The 15009-nt window shown below is 38.3% G+C and overlaps 1 protein-coding gene across 26 annotated transcripts in view; it reads right to left on the bottom strand.

Moving 5' to 3' along the window:
• The window catches only part of FHIT (fragile histidine triad diadenosine triphosphatase), a 628816-nt gene extending 615632 nt beyond the window's left edge, over positions 1 to 13184 (bottom strand). For 7 of the 26 annotated variants that reach the window (XM_075095816.1, XM_075095815.1, XM_075095820.1 and 4 more), the window contains exon 1: positions 12944 to 13071. The gene's annotated coding sequence lies outside the window, so the exon portion shown is untranslated. Of the gene's footprint in view, positions 1 to 9882; positions 10000 to 12943 lie in introns of all 26 variants that reach the window. The other 19 variants (XM_075095828.1, XM_075095825.1, XM_075095823.1 and 16 more) reach the window with 5 other exon arrangements.
• Positions 13185 to 15009: the final 1825 nt, after the last annotated feature.

Below are 15009 nucleotides of genomic sequence, written 5' to 3'. Positions count from 1 at the left end.
CTTCTGTCTTTAAAAGTACACGTACCCAGCGGTCAACTGCCTGCCATATGAAATTAGAGTCAACCAGCCTGGCCAAATATCCAATTTACTAAAGCAATTTTTTAAACTAAAAAGAAATCTGTGTGACCAATCTGTTGCTACTAATATCTGAGCTTGGTTATGTCCACACGAACAGAAGCGGCTGCAGATTAAATATATACTAAATTAATCTTTGGCAAGGAAGATTAGTGCTCTACTGAGAAAGACACCTATTACTTACTACTGAAAGAGCTACAACTTCCTAGATGAGATTTATATTCTTTTACCCATAAAAAGAGACTCAAAAAAATTTCTAACCTTTCATGTAACTGCAAAGTATGCCCAACCTTTCCATAAGATGTGCACTAAAACATAGAGTTTTGTTAAATTTCGGTATTTTGTTCATTCAATAAACATGTTCTGCCTCATTCAGATTTCATCTTCAAAAGTCAGAAAAAAGACTATGTCAGAATAGTTCTGACAGAAAAATCTGATTTGTTTAAACAGCTTAAGACTTTCCAAGTGAACGTAAACTTTGAAAAAGGTATTCACCTTTAAGTGAAAAATCATCATTGTTTTGAAAATCTCTTTATTGCTATGAGTTATCATTAAAAAAGTCAACAAAAATAATTCTACCATTCTACAGACAGAACTACAATGTAAGGGGACTTGTATAACAGCCTTTTATAGGACAACAATTAGCCACCTTACAGATGTAGTTTCTTTTTTATCTAATAGAAGCCCACTTCCTTACTAATTGTCATTGGTTCTGTGACTGAAAACTGCAATTAGTTATGCTTCACTGACACACACATGAATCCTTTTGTGGTTATATTATTCAACCTGAACATTAATAAGCAGGACTGTTACAAATTCTAAGGGATTGCACCACCACTCCTATTTTATTAAACCATTTGCAGCAAGAGACAATTAAATACTGTGTCCTTTAAATACCTAATTCTAGCTAGGAAAATGTTAGTCTGCCACAACAATTAAACAAGCCAAGAAACCAAAAACTAAGACTACTGTTTAACTTGTGCAAACAGTACTTCATTTTTAAAATCACATAAAATATGAAAAAAATGCATTACTAATACTGTTTTATTTTCAAATGGACCTCATAGTTAGTTAGTTAGCTTCACTAGAGAAATAAAACTGACAGCAAAAGAACAGCAAAGGAGAACAATTTTCATTAGTGCAAATGAAACTAACAAGGGCTACCAGCAGTAAAAAACTAACTTCTTTAAATTCTAAAATGAATCTCCTCTCCTGACCTTTATAGAGCTCAAGATACATACGTACACAGAATAAACAAAATAATTTGAAAGCAAATTCACTGAGTGCGCCTGACCTTTGAAACAGCACAGATAATTTTAATCAGATTTGCACAATGGTAGCCTGTCTCAGTTTCCATGTAGCAGCACAAAGATGGCAAAACTACTTAAGGAAAAAAAAAAAGACAACATTTTACCAAAATAAAAGCATCTTTAAATATTTTTCTAAATAGCCAACAGCCTTAAGACTCTCAGGTTCAGGAAAGATTCCTCTGAAATTCTGCTCCCTCAGTATCCAGCTAAAGCTGCACAATTCAGCTCTGGAGAGACAAGCCCTTTCTGCCAGTTATACAAGTTTCTGTCAGTTAAGTTGAAGATCTGAAACCTAAAAGAAAAAAACATAAGCTACACTAACACTTCAAAAATCAGGTTGTAGGAGTGGCCAATAGTTGCCTCCATCATCTAGCATACAGTAGGCTGCTTAAAGCTTCTCAGTTCTATTTATTATCTTAGATTTTCAGAGATAATGAGTGGAAAAAAAAAATCAAGATTTGCATCATAAATCATCTGACAAGCAGTGCTGACTAGTAAAAATCTCTAGTCACAAAGAACAGGAGTTCTCAGAACTACACATAAACTAGCCTTAGTTAAAACTAGCTGACGATACCGTCCTTTCTGGAAGGACAGATGTTACAATAAGAGTTATAAACCACTTATCAGCCATGAAAGCTGACTTCCAACACCTGGAAAAACAAAGAAAGTTTATACTTCATGCAAGCTCTGAAACAGCTTGCTGCAAATACAGTTGCATTACTTACACCTGATGAAATGAGGAGAACTAACATGGAGAGCTGAAAGCCCTGTTTAGATTCAGAATGTGCAACCTCCGTCAGATTAGAACTTCCACACTGACAGTGACAACAGGGTTCTGCCCAAGCTGGAAAACATAGAATGAGAGTAAAATACAACTAACTAAACAAAGACACATAAAATGCTGACTTTTGGCTTTGGTACTCTTGAGAAAAGAACAACAGTGACCAGAAAAGAGATCCTCATTTATTTACTATTTACCCAAGGCTAAACTCCATTTGAGGGATGCAATAGGACAATATGGCTTTGTCAAATAATGTGCTTTAATCTAACAGCACTAGCTCAAATTACTTCTAGCCTAGTTGGTTTTAAAGCTTAACTTCTGGGCATTTACAGGGAAACCGTCAGTTTAAGAAAACACCTAGATATTAGAACAGCCAGAAAGAAAGAACAAAGTAAATACTGTTAACTACAGGAATTTCTAATCATGCATGGCCCACAAATGAATTTTAGACATTGGCTGTTCCCTTGTAGAACCACCACTACCCTTGTAGTATGTATGAGCAGCAAGATGAGCCAAATGTGCTCCTAAAGACAGAATGTGGTCACCTTATCCACACTCAGAGCATGAAGGACAAATATCATACATTTGACATATCCTCTGAGACAATAAGCAACAGACCAGGGTTTATAAATCATTTGCAAACAAGCATCGCTGAGAGCTACCACATGTTAAGGAGGGATCATGAACAAGACAGTTTTCCAGAACAGCAATCCACCATTTCTGTCACTGATTCATTACCTGAATTTACTGTAGGCCAGCCAACCCTTTTTGATTATGGCAACAATCACATTCCTCTTTTGCCAGACTATTTTGGTCTTTTTCTCTGTCCTCTGCTCAGAGTGAATTTCATCCTAGAGCTTGTCTTTTGCCACAGCTATCTGATATCCTCATCTATTCCTAATAAGGAGTTTAACTTATTCAGCTTATCAGGAAGATTGAAAAGGGAGCTGCTCACTGTGTACAGACACACAGTCTGACACTGTAAAGCATTCCGACCTTGCAAACAGTCATACAGAACCTAGCACTTGGAAATGAACATTAGCGAAACTGAAACTTGAGTAAGGCTCAATTTCCAGACACTGAAAGTAATTTAAAATGAGCTGAAAAAAATTGTAAATAAGTATTGAAGTAACCTACAACACTATTGCATTACAATTAATAAACATGAAATGGAAGTTACCACTCTGCTGTAAGGTAAATTCCAGTTTTGTTTTGTTTAGGGTAGAAGAAAGGCTGACACATACCACTAATTACTATAGTTTCCACTTTGGAAAGCTCCAGTCTATGAAATGCTCATCAGAGTCTAGTATTAAAAAAAAGAAATAGTTCAATCATTCACATCATTAAAGGAAAAAGAATGTTTCTATAAAAAGATGTAAAGAGATGCAATGCTGTGTTGAACTGCATTTTAAGAAAAAGCTCATTCAGTCAAAATCCGCTCTTTTTTCTTCAAGACTTTTTTATACAAATTTACAAACATTGAGATTGAAGAAACCCCACCTTTGATCTGATTGTTAGTTAAAATTGCTTTTCTCTTTTTTTAACTACAGCTTTCAAGATTTTTTTCTAACATCCTTAAAAATCAAGATGGACCATTACATGTTTCATTGTTTTGAATAGGAAACAACTATTAAGCAGCAACACCCATCTTCACCAGGGGCAGGCTGGTGGGGAGGGGGTTGAAGAAACTTCACTGTATGCCCTCAGTCTAATTTAACTTCATGAGAAGTTCTCCTAAACTAACAGGCAAAGTTTAAAGTAAGAAGTTTCTCCTAGGAACACCAAATATTTATAGTTACATGTATTTCAGGCAATAAGTTTTGAGGCAGTATTCATTTCAAATTTTTTAAAAACTTTTAATTCAATATATATACACTATCCTGGCTGCTAAAGATACACAGGAAAAATTATTTAGCAAGCATATCCAACATCTGTTGGCCCACTAACAGTGTAGGCCAATGAGCTATCCATGCTCTATTTGACTAGTCAATTTACAATGCAGAATTTGTATGACCTGTCTGTAATACTTATTAGTAAAATATATTTTTATGCTGAACTTCTGTGCAATATTTTATGCTGATACATAATTCTTAATATATATTTTTATGCTAATACTTCTGTACTTAGTAATGCAACTCAACTGTCTGTCCATTAAAACATGGCCACACCCCAATTTGATGCTAATATTGAATAAATCCAGTTTTGATGCAGTGCCTGTATGGCTGGAAGTCTGTAAATAGTATCCACAAAGAAATGACAGCATTCAGCTTATCTCCAAAATTGACTGTAAGCATCTCTGTCATTAAGAGCTCAGAAGCAGCAGTCACCTTTCAACAAAGAAATTCAATAACAGAAGAATGATTATCTAGCCCACTCTGGATCACAATCAGACTGGTTTAAATGAACCTGTTGAACATATAGGAAGTACTTGTACAAATACAGCTGGTTCTAAAGGGCTGTTTAGAAATTGTCCCTTTTCACCTCAGTTAGGACAATGCACAAATAAAGCAGCACTTTGCCTATAATACCGCAGTGTGAATCTGGTTCAGAAGATGAGGCACTCTCAACTACCCCATTTTCCAAGCACTGTTTTCCGGGTACTAAGTCTAGCAATTCTTCCACCTAAAGCAACTCACACTTCTCTCTCCAGATCCTGCATAAGCTCATGTGAGCAACTGTCTGTAGGCTGCACAATGAATTGGAACAATGAACTTTTCAAGTGTGTCAAGGTTGAAAACAATCCTTGTTTTGTATAGTCAGTTTGCTCAAATGTCTCCACTGGTCTGACTCACCACATGATCCAAGAAACAGCTGTACCAGGATAACAAATCAGTTACACATGGGAAAGGAAACCAGCAGCTGAGATGGAGTTGCTTGATCTGGAATTCCTTGAGCTGGTTATGCTATTGAAAATGAAATAAATAAAGGAATGAAAGCTTCTGTTAACAAGTCCTACTTTTCATAGTGGTTGAACCTCATAAGACTGACTCTGTCCTAAAAAAAAGCAGTAGTTCTTATGCTGTTAGGTAACAGGCAGTTTAGAAATTGGGGGCGGTTTATCACTTCTCAATTAAATGATTACACAAGCATCTTTAGACAGACCCCTTCTGCCTTCATATTCATATTTTCAATGTACAGACAGAGAATGCTCAAACACATGGTCAGTGTATCTCACAAACTAACATTACACTAGAAAAATACAGGAAAAAACAGCTGCTAAAACCAGAACAAAACCTCTTTATACTTGATATTTTTTTCTCAAATTTTAAACCACTTGTCTATATCTTTAGGCACACAAATCCTTTAAAAATACTTGTTTTCTTAAGAAAGCCCTTTTCATTTGTTTGACTACTCCCATAAAAATATCTATATTAAAATGCACTACACTTTGTCTAATGTTAGAGTACCTCGAATTGTATCTTGCATTCAAAATAGAAAACTAACATTCTTTGCACTGTGTTGCAGGAAGATCCAAACACCGCTAAATCTTTCCTGTTTTAAACCCTGCACCTAAAAACTGCATAGACCAATCTGGGTTTTTGGTTACAGACCAGCAACTACTTACCATCCCACACTGAACCCACCTCTCATTGCTGCAGTCCAGCTGCCAAGAATACCCTTCCTCTTCCAATTCAGTACTTAGTAGGAAAACTTATGATAAATAATTTTATAATAATTTATTATATAAACATATTTTTAAACTCTATTGTTATTTTTATATATTATTAAGAGGCAAATGGCTACTCTTACACAAGTCTGTAATGATGACTAAAACAAAAATAGTACTTGCTAATCTGCCTGCAGCAACACGCAAACAGGCAGAATAGTTTGACAATCAACATTTCACAAAACAACACCACTGTAGTTTCACGATGATTTAAATACAACTTCTATGAAAGCGTGCATAGCAATGGAGGCTGAAGTCCAGGGTCATCAAATTTTCTATTGAAATACTGTGTAGTCTATTGGCTCTTCATTCAAGATGTGCTTGTCTGTATTTTGTTTTTTTCCACACATACATGAACCTAATTGTATATTAAACAAGACTACACATTTTCCTCAGCAAAACATCTGCCTAATCAAAAATATGACTGAAGAGATTTATAAAGCTTAGACTTAGGCAAGCTCCCTTCTGTCCTTCCCCCATCTTCTTCTAAAATTGAATGTTTTAAAGCCAAATTTGACCTGAAAACTTCTCTGCAATGAATAAAATTCTGCTATTCTGAAACACTATTCATCACAACCATATAATTCTTAAATATTTAATAACACAACATGCACTAAAAAGAGACTGAAAGCCTGAAATCATTAGGAGATATCCCAGCACAAGAAATAAAACGGAGCCATACATTTCTCTGCAAGTGTAATTTCAAAGTCCTTTCACATAGGGATCTAAAGACTGTCAGCTTTGTTGCTCTGCTACTGTATATTAAGTACGCATGTAATGAAGCTACTGGTTTTGATTCATTGACATGCCAAAGATCATGGGTAAAGTATATAAAATTAAAATTTTTTTTGAATGTGGAATATCAAGAAGGTGGTAAGAATCAGGTACAGCATCAAAAAGAACAACAAAATGACAACAGAAAACAACTTAAAATTCAGCACTACTTCATTTTTAGTGACCATTTAGAAAAATACTAATGCATGAATGCCATTTAAAAGCTATTTCCAAATCCAAACCCACCATGAAACACTTCACTTGCTATCAGTTCAGGAAATCATTATATTGTTTTTATTAACAGAACACTGATGCCCAGTCTTAATACAAGCTAAATGCAAATTTGAGCCCTGTATGTTACCTAGCACTTTCTAACATACCTTCATGATCTCTTAGTTCTCAGTTCAGACTTGTACACAAATCCAGCAAAACAGTTTAGAAGGTACTTAATTTTCAGCATTTGCATAATACCTTTGAACAGGACAAATAATATGCATATTTAGTGCCAAATGTCAGCACTACGCCAATTTAAAGCCTTATTCTTTAATGTTTCAGAAACATTTCTGAAAACAAATTAAATGACATATGTAAACTATTCCAACAAGTCAGTGTGCAATGACTTCTCAACAACAGAATACCTTCCAAGGCCAATATCTCCCAGACACATTAGATTTTTAACAACCTAAGACCTTGCTAAATCTGCACAAATGCTAACGCCAGAAACCAGTTATGTTCAGAAGAATTAATATACATGTTTTTGACTATTCATGCACTAAGCCACAGCATTATTTTGATAAAATAATAGGCAGCACTGCAGTGCCAATACAGAAAATCTGTACTTTGGAGCATGTAGAAATGTGAAGCTGATAAATGTAGTTGCTTAGCTGGTTGCATTGCAAATCTGATGAGCTATACAGGGAATATTCAGTATTGCAGTGAAAATTGATGAGAGGAAAAGCACACATTCTGATTAAAATCAAAAAGATTTTTACATCTCGCAATTAGAATGTTGTCTTTAGTGCTGCCTACAGGGTTAAAAATAGCTCTTTTACCAAGGCCTATTTATCATTTTTCAAGTTTACTACTAGAATAACCACACCACTTCCAAAAAGACTAGGCCTTTAAAGGCACTATATACTTCTGAAAAAATCTACTGTAATTTTAAATGTTTGAGAAGGATGGTTTGATTTTGAAGAATCAGATTTGGCATTACTCAAACCTCTCTACCATTCAAGGATAATCTGGTTTCTCATGGCACAAACGAATATAACCCCTTATTCCCAAAGGAAATACAGTATGCAGCATACTTGGTTTTTAACATAGGAAAAACAGATATTAGCTATCAATGACCTATCTTGAATTCATTAACTCATCACCTGGCTAGGCATGATCTACCCCAAGTCTACATTTTGACCATCTATTTACTGTTGACCATCAAAATATGGCTGACCTTTCCAAGTTCCTTCTAAGAAGAAACAGAAAGCAAGAATTACCAGGGGCTTCTGGCCATGATAATCTCTTTGATTTTCAGCAAATACCAATGCTTGACTCTGCTGCAGAGTTGCATCTCAATAATTATTTTAAGTTTTAAGTGATTCCTATACATTTCGTCGTCCTTTTCTTTTTTTTTTTTTTTTTTAAATGTGACAGGACTGTGTTTTTCTGTGCAGTTGTTCTAAGACTCTGGGGATCCGTGGCTCTTCTGGAGAAGACAACACTACCAAGCTTTCACTTACATGAAGACAAATCAGCATTCTGAACCTTTACCACACAATCACCATTTCCGTGCTGTGGATGGATAAAGAAAGAATAAACTGTAATCCAGGGACTCCTGCCAGAAGAGTCGCACCAGGGCCAACAGACATACACGACTATTTATACAGCTATTCGTACTCCCAAACTCTTCTTCCTTTTTTTGCAAAATACAGTGCTCTAATTTACTTTTACCTTAATTATTTTAAAATGCACATTCTGTACTCCTTGGTCTTCATTACAAATATTTGTACATTGGAACAATATCTTGCCTGCCTTCTGCTCCAAGGAAGCTGAAACCTGGTAACTTAAACAGAACAACTGGCAGAAGCAAGCTGAAGTAATCTTGTAAGATCTGGAAAAGCAAGTAGGAGTGGAAAGGTCCAGTATCAGCAGCTGATGTTAACGGGGATAAAGCATCAACAAAGGAAAATTAAGTTCAAAAATAGTGTTAGCTGTTTGATCTATTCATTATTAAAACTTGCTTTTTTTGAAGTCTACTTGGTCTGTGACACCACTCTATACATAAGAAATAAGACAGGAAGAAAAAGAAATTTCTAATTACTGAAGTAGAAAGGAGTCTGGTCAACAAAACATCTCCTTAGAAACGCCAGTAACACACTGTCCACAATTATAATATACTGATTACTGCAAGATGTACCTCCAGAATGCTAGTTTTCCTATATTTGAATAATTGCTATGCTGATCAAGCTCCTCTTCACCACCACCTCAAGCTAAAGTTTAACCAGAGTAACAATCAAGGATGATTCCTTAATGTTCCATTTGCAGATCAAAGGAAATTCTCTGGCTGAGAATAGATAATAACTCTATTAAAATGTAGCTAACGAATCATGTGGTTACTGCCCCAATCCTTGAAATTCAGCACAACGATATCCACTTCCAGTGGAATATCACAATAATAGCAAAGGATCAATGCAAATAAAACTGAATATCTGTGAAACTATTCTGAAGTATGCAACATTTATCTCCTGTACTTCACCTGAAGGCAGGGGAAACAAGTAAAATAGAAAATAGACCTTCAATACATTGTGCTGCCTAATTATAGGACATCTTATGTTAATGATTTCAACTTTTGGAGGTGGGGTAGTATTTCTCAAAATAACAAAGTCCAGTGCACTCAAAACTAGTCTTTCCTTCCACCCTGTTACCAGAACCATCTGCAGGAACCTATCTACGTGCCGCCTCCTCCTCTCTGAAGGTAACCTCAGCCCTCCCACTCTGATACACCCCCCCGGAGGATTACGTTCTGTGGAACCTCCATTTACCATCCTTTTACAGCACAGGATTCCTTCTCACAATCCAAGCACTTGTAGAGGAGCGCTCTTTTTAACAACAACCCTCCAATCTGTTCCTTGTAGGAATACAATTAACATATCCACTGTCTTGAAATTTAAGGGGGGAGGGTAATTAGTCTTAATTAAGGACTTCTACAGAAGCTCTTTCAGCAGCTGAGTCACTTATTGGATTTTGAGAGAGCAAGCAAATTTTAACTGCATACTCACCAATAAGACTGCATCAACACAGAAAGTGATGGATTAGTCATAAACAGAACTAGATGCAGACAACTAGATCCAGGTTTATTTGATCACCAGATAAACCAAACCCAGATTTGGTCCGGCCTTTTTTTAAGGAAAAAAAAAAAAGATCTCATTAGATATACATTTTAATGTGGCACTCAGAAAACATGAGTTGTAAACTACAAGGATGCACAAAGAATACATTGTGACAAACATATCTGACAGTTTTATTTGATAAATTACTGGTGTAGTAGAGAAAGACAAGAAGAATGAATATAATTTATTAAGACATTCTTTAAGGAGTCCATCTTCCCCTAGAGTTTATGGAAATAACAAGGCAACAAAAACATGTAGCCCTGCAAGAATAATTTAAATGTAACTGCAAAGAATCTATAGTAAGGCAAACAAGACATTTAAGCTATTATCAAAAAAGGAGAAAACATGGACAATACTGGTCAACCTAAATTCCACTTAAAAATAATTAATCTTACTGCACAAAACAAAACATTGCCTACATAGCACCAAATTATTGGGAAATAATCTATTTGCATTTCTGAATCGTTTTAGTATTAGAATTTGAGCTATGGAAGTCAAGAACAGTTTTCTTGCCGACTTAATAGATCAACATTTGGGCCTCTGTAGTAAGCATTACCAATTTGAAGCTGTTTATATACACACTAATGACATTTCATACACAAATCAGTTGACAAGGTTGAAGAGTGGCGATTTTTAATTTTTGCAGAAACAAAGTTGGAAATACATAAAAATATATAAATAAACGTAAATGACATAAATGAAGCTGCAGACACTGCAGAAGAATGACTTTTATATCTATAAAACTGAAAATTCTCTTTACTGCAAATTCACAAAAGGATTTGTGTGACAGATGACGAAATGAATGAGAGGATTACACATTGTAACTATAAAAAGGCAAATCCTATAAAGTACATACACAGTTGCAATATGTGGATTTGTAATATATGTATAAGTGGATAATCCCATGCTCAATGTTAAGTTATAGGAGTTGACCCAAACCATTATTTCCAATATCATCTCTACATCCTCCTATTTTCCCAACATGTAAAAATATTAACTTGGTCTCTAGTAAAGTCAATGGAAAATGCAAACATACGACTCCAAGGCTGTCAAACTAAAATACTTGACTATTACTACAGCCTTAGTTTAACACAATTCTCAGACTCTGTGACTGAGTCATAAACCATAACAAAGGTAAAACAAAACTACAAGAAGCTGAACACAAACATCTGAAAAAGGGACTCAACTAAAAAACCCTGAGTAATAAGTAAATGAAAACAAGTAGGCTCCACAGTTTTCACATATTGCTGCCTTAATTCTTCTAGGTTTTCTCAAGACTATAATACGAATTAAATAAACAGCATGTTTTGAAGAGATTTAAATAGAACTTGCACCAGAAGTGCTATACTTGGAAACATAACAGCTCACACTGAAAGAAACTAACATTTCTGTCCAAATATCTTACAAGGGAAACAAATAAACAAGCTTAAAGAAATACAACCAAAGGTTTCATGGTAAGTGGCAGAATTGGCAAGTGAACTAAATTCAGCTTTTACCACCACTCTCTAACCAACACTCAGAGGAGAAAAGCAGTATGTGTGTGCAGAATTTCTTTTCAGCACAGACGTAACTTTTAAGCATAGCAATAGTACTCTGCTGTCAAAGATTTAAAACTACTCAAAATATCTAAAAACACATTTGAGGGGAAATATGAAAGCAGGTCATAAAATCAGGGGGCCTACTATTTATTGGAGATAAGAAACATCCTACCCTGAGGAAAAAGGCAACATATTTAATGCTGGTTTTCCATTAGACATTTCAGTGACTCAATTTAAAATTAAGTAGCCAAGATCTTAGCACATGCTCTGGAATGTCTTATTTGAATCACCAACATCTAACATTTGAAAATTAATTATTCAGAAAACTGCTTACAGATGACATATTGTGCACAATTACTCTTTGAGCTGAACTTTATATTTTCCTCTTTTTAAGAACGTTATCATTTAAGATTTTAAACTACATCAAACCTCATAAAAATAACATAAGCCTAAGCTGCTTTTTGTCTCAAACTTTCACCTGAACATCCCTGAACTCACATTTTTTGAGTCAGCCTAGAACCATGAACAAGATTTTTTTTTTTTAATTCTCCATCTTGATTTTACTCCTTTCCTAAGCGACTTATTAACAATCTGCAAAATGAATCTGTTCCTTGGGCACACGCTATCCTTAGAAAAACACAACTACCTTTGCTACGTGTATCGTGTTGTCACCCAGCCCCCCTCGGTTCAGTTAAAATCCTTTATGAACGGTTACAGGAGCACCTTATCGATCACTTGGACAAAGCATGTAAGGCATCTAAAATTGACTTTTAAGTGACACTGCCTTATACTTAAATTTAAATTCAAGTGATTGGCCGGAGTCTCTCTGACCCAAACACAGGTATGTTGCTGCAATGACTGATTTGGTTTTGCAGGGGCGTGAAGATCAATTAATTTGCTTGAACCCACTATATCTCTGCCCAGAAGGCGGGTTCCCCCGCTGATCCATGAGTGCTGCAAGGCAAGCGCGCACAGAGAAGGGGGACATGCCGCCTCAGGCGCCGCCTCGGCGCGGCACGCCGCCAGCCCCCACCCGGGGGACATGGCCAAGCGCTCCCAGCAAGTGAAACACTCAAACCAGTGCGAAACGCTCCCAGTACGGGTTTTCAATATCCAGCCGGGAGGAAGAGGCGGAAGGAGGGGCCAGCGAGCTGGCCGCAGCCCCGGCGAAGGGCGGCGGGCTAGGGTGCCCAAACGCAGCGGGCGCTGAGGGAACAGAGAGCGGCGCCGGCCGCCTCAGGGAGCCCCCAGCAGCCCGGGCGCAGCGTCCGGCCGGCCCTGAAGCGAGGCGGCGAGGGACGGCACAGCGCTTCCCTCCCTGTTCGCCTTAGCGGCCACCTCCTCCCCGCTGGAAAGCTCAGCCGCACAAGGAGGGAGAGGGAGGGGGAAAGGAACACAAAATGGAGACTTACACTCCCTCTCCTACCACGCACGCGTCGCGCCGGCGAAAAGGGGCGTGCCGCGGCGCGCCGACACCGGCCCGCGGCAGCCAAGGGGCGGGCGGGGCGGAGGGCCCGCCACTCGAGTGATGGCGGCCGGGCGGCCTGAGTGCCTGCGCCTTGGCACACCCCCGGGTAGCCGCAGTCGGTGGCTCGCGGAGCTAGTGGGCCCCGGGCGTGTGGTGGGACGGTGTTCCCGCCCTGCTTCTCTTCTCTCTCCCGGCCACTACCGGGGGAGGAAGAGTCGCTCCCCATCGTGAGGAGAGCGGCGGCTTAGCCACGGTGGCCGCCCTCAGCTCGCCTCGGGTTACAGCCCTCAAGAGGCGCGTTACGGCTGGTGAGTTGAGGAGCGCACCTGGGGCTCTGCTGTGGCGGTAAAAGCTGTGCCCGAGTTCGGCTGTGCGTGAAGCGAGTTGGTAGGGGGAAGTTACCTAGGTTGTACGGATGCCCCCCTTGACGCAGCATTACAAGTAGGGAAAGTAGCATCACGGTGCACATCCCATGCTTGTGTTATTGCCCAAGTATCTCCTTTGGCCCACACTGGAGACAGAGTTGCAACACTATGATCAATTTTCCTTCCCTCTCACATGGCTTTAATTTTTAGTTTCTATGCAGTGACAGTGAGGCTTTATCCCTCCCTGCCTCGGTGCAAGCGGTGGTGATGTCCCTGTTGAATTCCCTGGCGCAGACACGGACGCTGGTGCTCCTGAGCTTGGTACTGGAGTCGTACAAGGCCCTCTGCATCAGACAGCACCTTCCAGAGTGGTGCATCCCGCACTGTTTTTAGCTTCTGCCATGAAGTATTTCTCCCTCCACCATTTTCCTTTTGTTTGTAGGAGAGTTAATTTTCAGTCTGGTATCTAAGAAAGCTCTCTTACATAGCTACTTTTATGTATATCCACTGTGGAGGAATGAAGTTGCCGAACATTACTGTTGTTCCAGTGCTTCTGGCAATCAGATACACTGGGCTCAAGCCCAAACCTTGAACTTTATTTTATATTCTGAAGAAAATAACAAATGGAAGACAGATTGGATATATTTGCTGGAGCCAATACCACTGATAATTAATGCAAGGCACCTTATTGCTGTATTAATGAACACTGCCACAAATAGTGACCAATACAGCGAGTATCATAGCTTATCCTCTATGTTCGTAATGGACATTGTTGTCACCAACCCACAAATGTGATATCAAGTGTCATTATTACTTAATGCTGACAGAAAGCTGAGATTGCCTTTTGATGCTGCTGCTGTGGATAATGCCTTGGTATCTGTACCTTAATTCAGCAAAGTCCCCTTCCTAATCCCAAAAATCACTCCATGCTGAAGTGACAGCATTAATTCCCCCTGCTGTTACACGTTTTGCCAGCCCTTTGTTACAGTGCACAGTGACAGCTCCCTTGTGTCAGTTGTCTGCAAAACTACCCTAGTTCTGTCCCTTTTGCGGTGCATACACCTGTCTTCTAGGATTATGCAATTGATTATCAGGTAATGGCTGCTCTTCCTACATCCACTTGATCCTGAGGAACATACTAAGCACTCATTTTGTTTAAAGAAGCAAATACAGCTTGTACAATTCCCATATCTAGTACAAGTGAAGTATTTTGCCATCACAGGGTCACTTTTTTATATTTCTTGATGATTGTCCTCTGCAGTTACACCCTGGATGGCAGACAGACCCTCCCCTCAAATCACCAGATCATTGCAAATGCTAATTTCTGCATAGTAAATTTTGACTCCCTAAAGATTGCTTTGTACTTTCCTGAAGTCCTGGCATGAAGTCCTAGTGTTTTTAATGACATCACAGTTGTGCATTGATTTTATTACCTTGCACTGATTTGGTGGTTTTCTCCATGTCTTATCGATCTCACTGAACTAAGTTAATAAATAATAGTACAGCAGGCAAATAGCAGCGACTCTGTTTTCCCAAATTGACTCAATTTGTCATTAAGGAACATGAAGACGGTGAAGTCTGGCTCTTCGTTTCAACAGCCTAAACTGAATCACCTTGCTGCCTTTAAGTTACTTGACTTTTTTGG

Source organism: Phalacrocorax aristotelis, chromosome 6 (genome assembly GCF_949628215.1).
Source record: "Phalacrocorax aristotelis chromosome 6, bGulAri2.1, whole genome shotgun sequence".
Classification (NCBI taxonomy): Eukaryota; Metazoa; Chordata; class Aves; order Suliformes; family Phalacrocoracidae; genus Phalacrocorax; species Phalacrocorax aristotelis.
The sequence above is the reverse complement of the archived record's forward strand: the minus strand, read 5'-3'. Positions and strand labels throughout refer to the sequence as shown.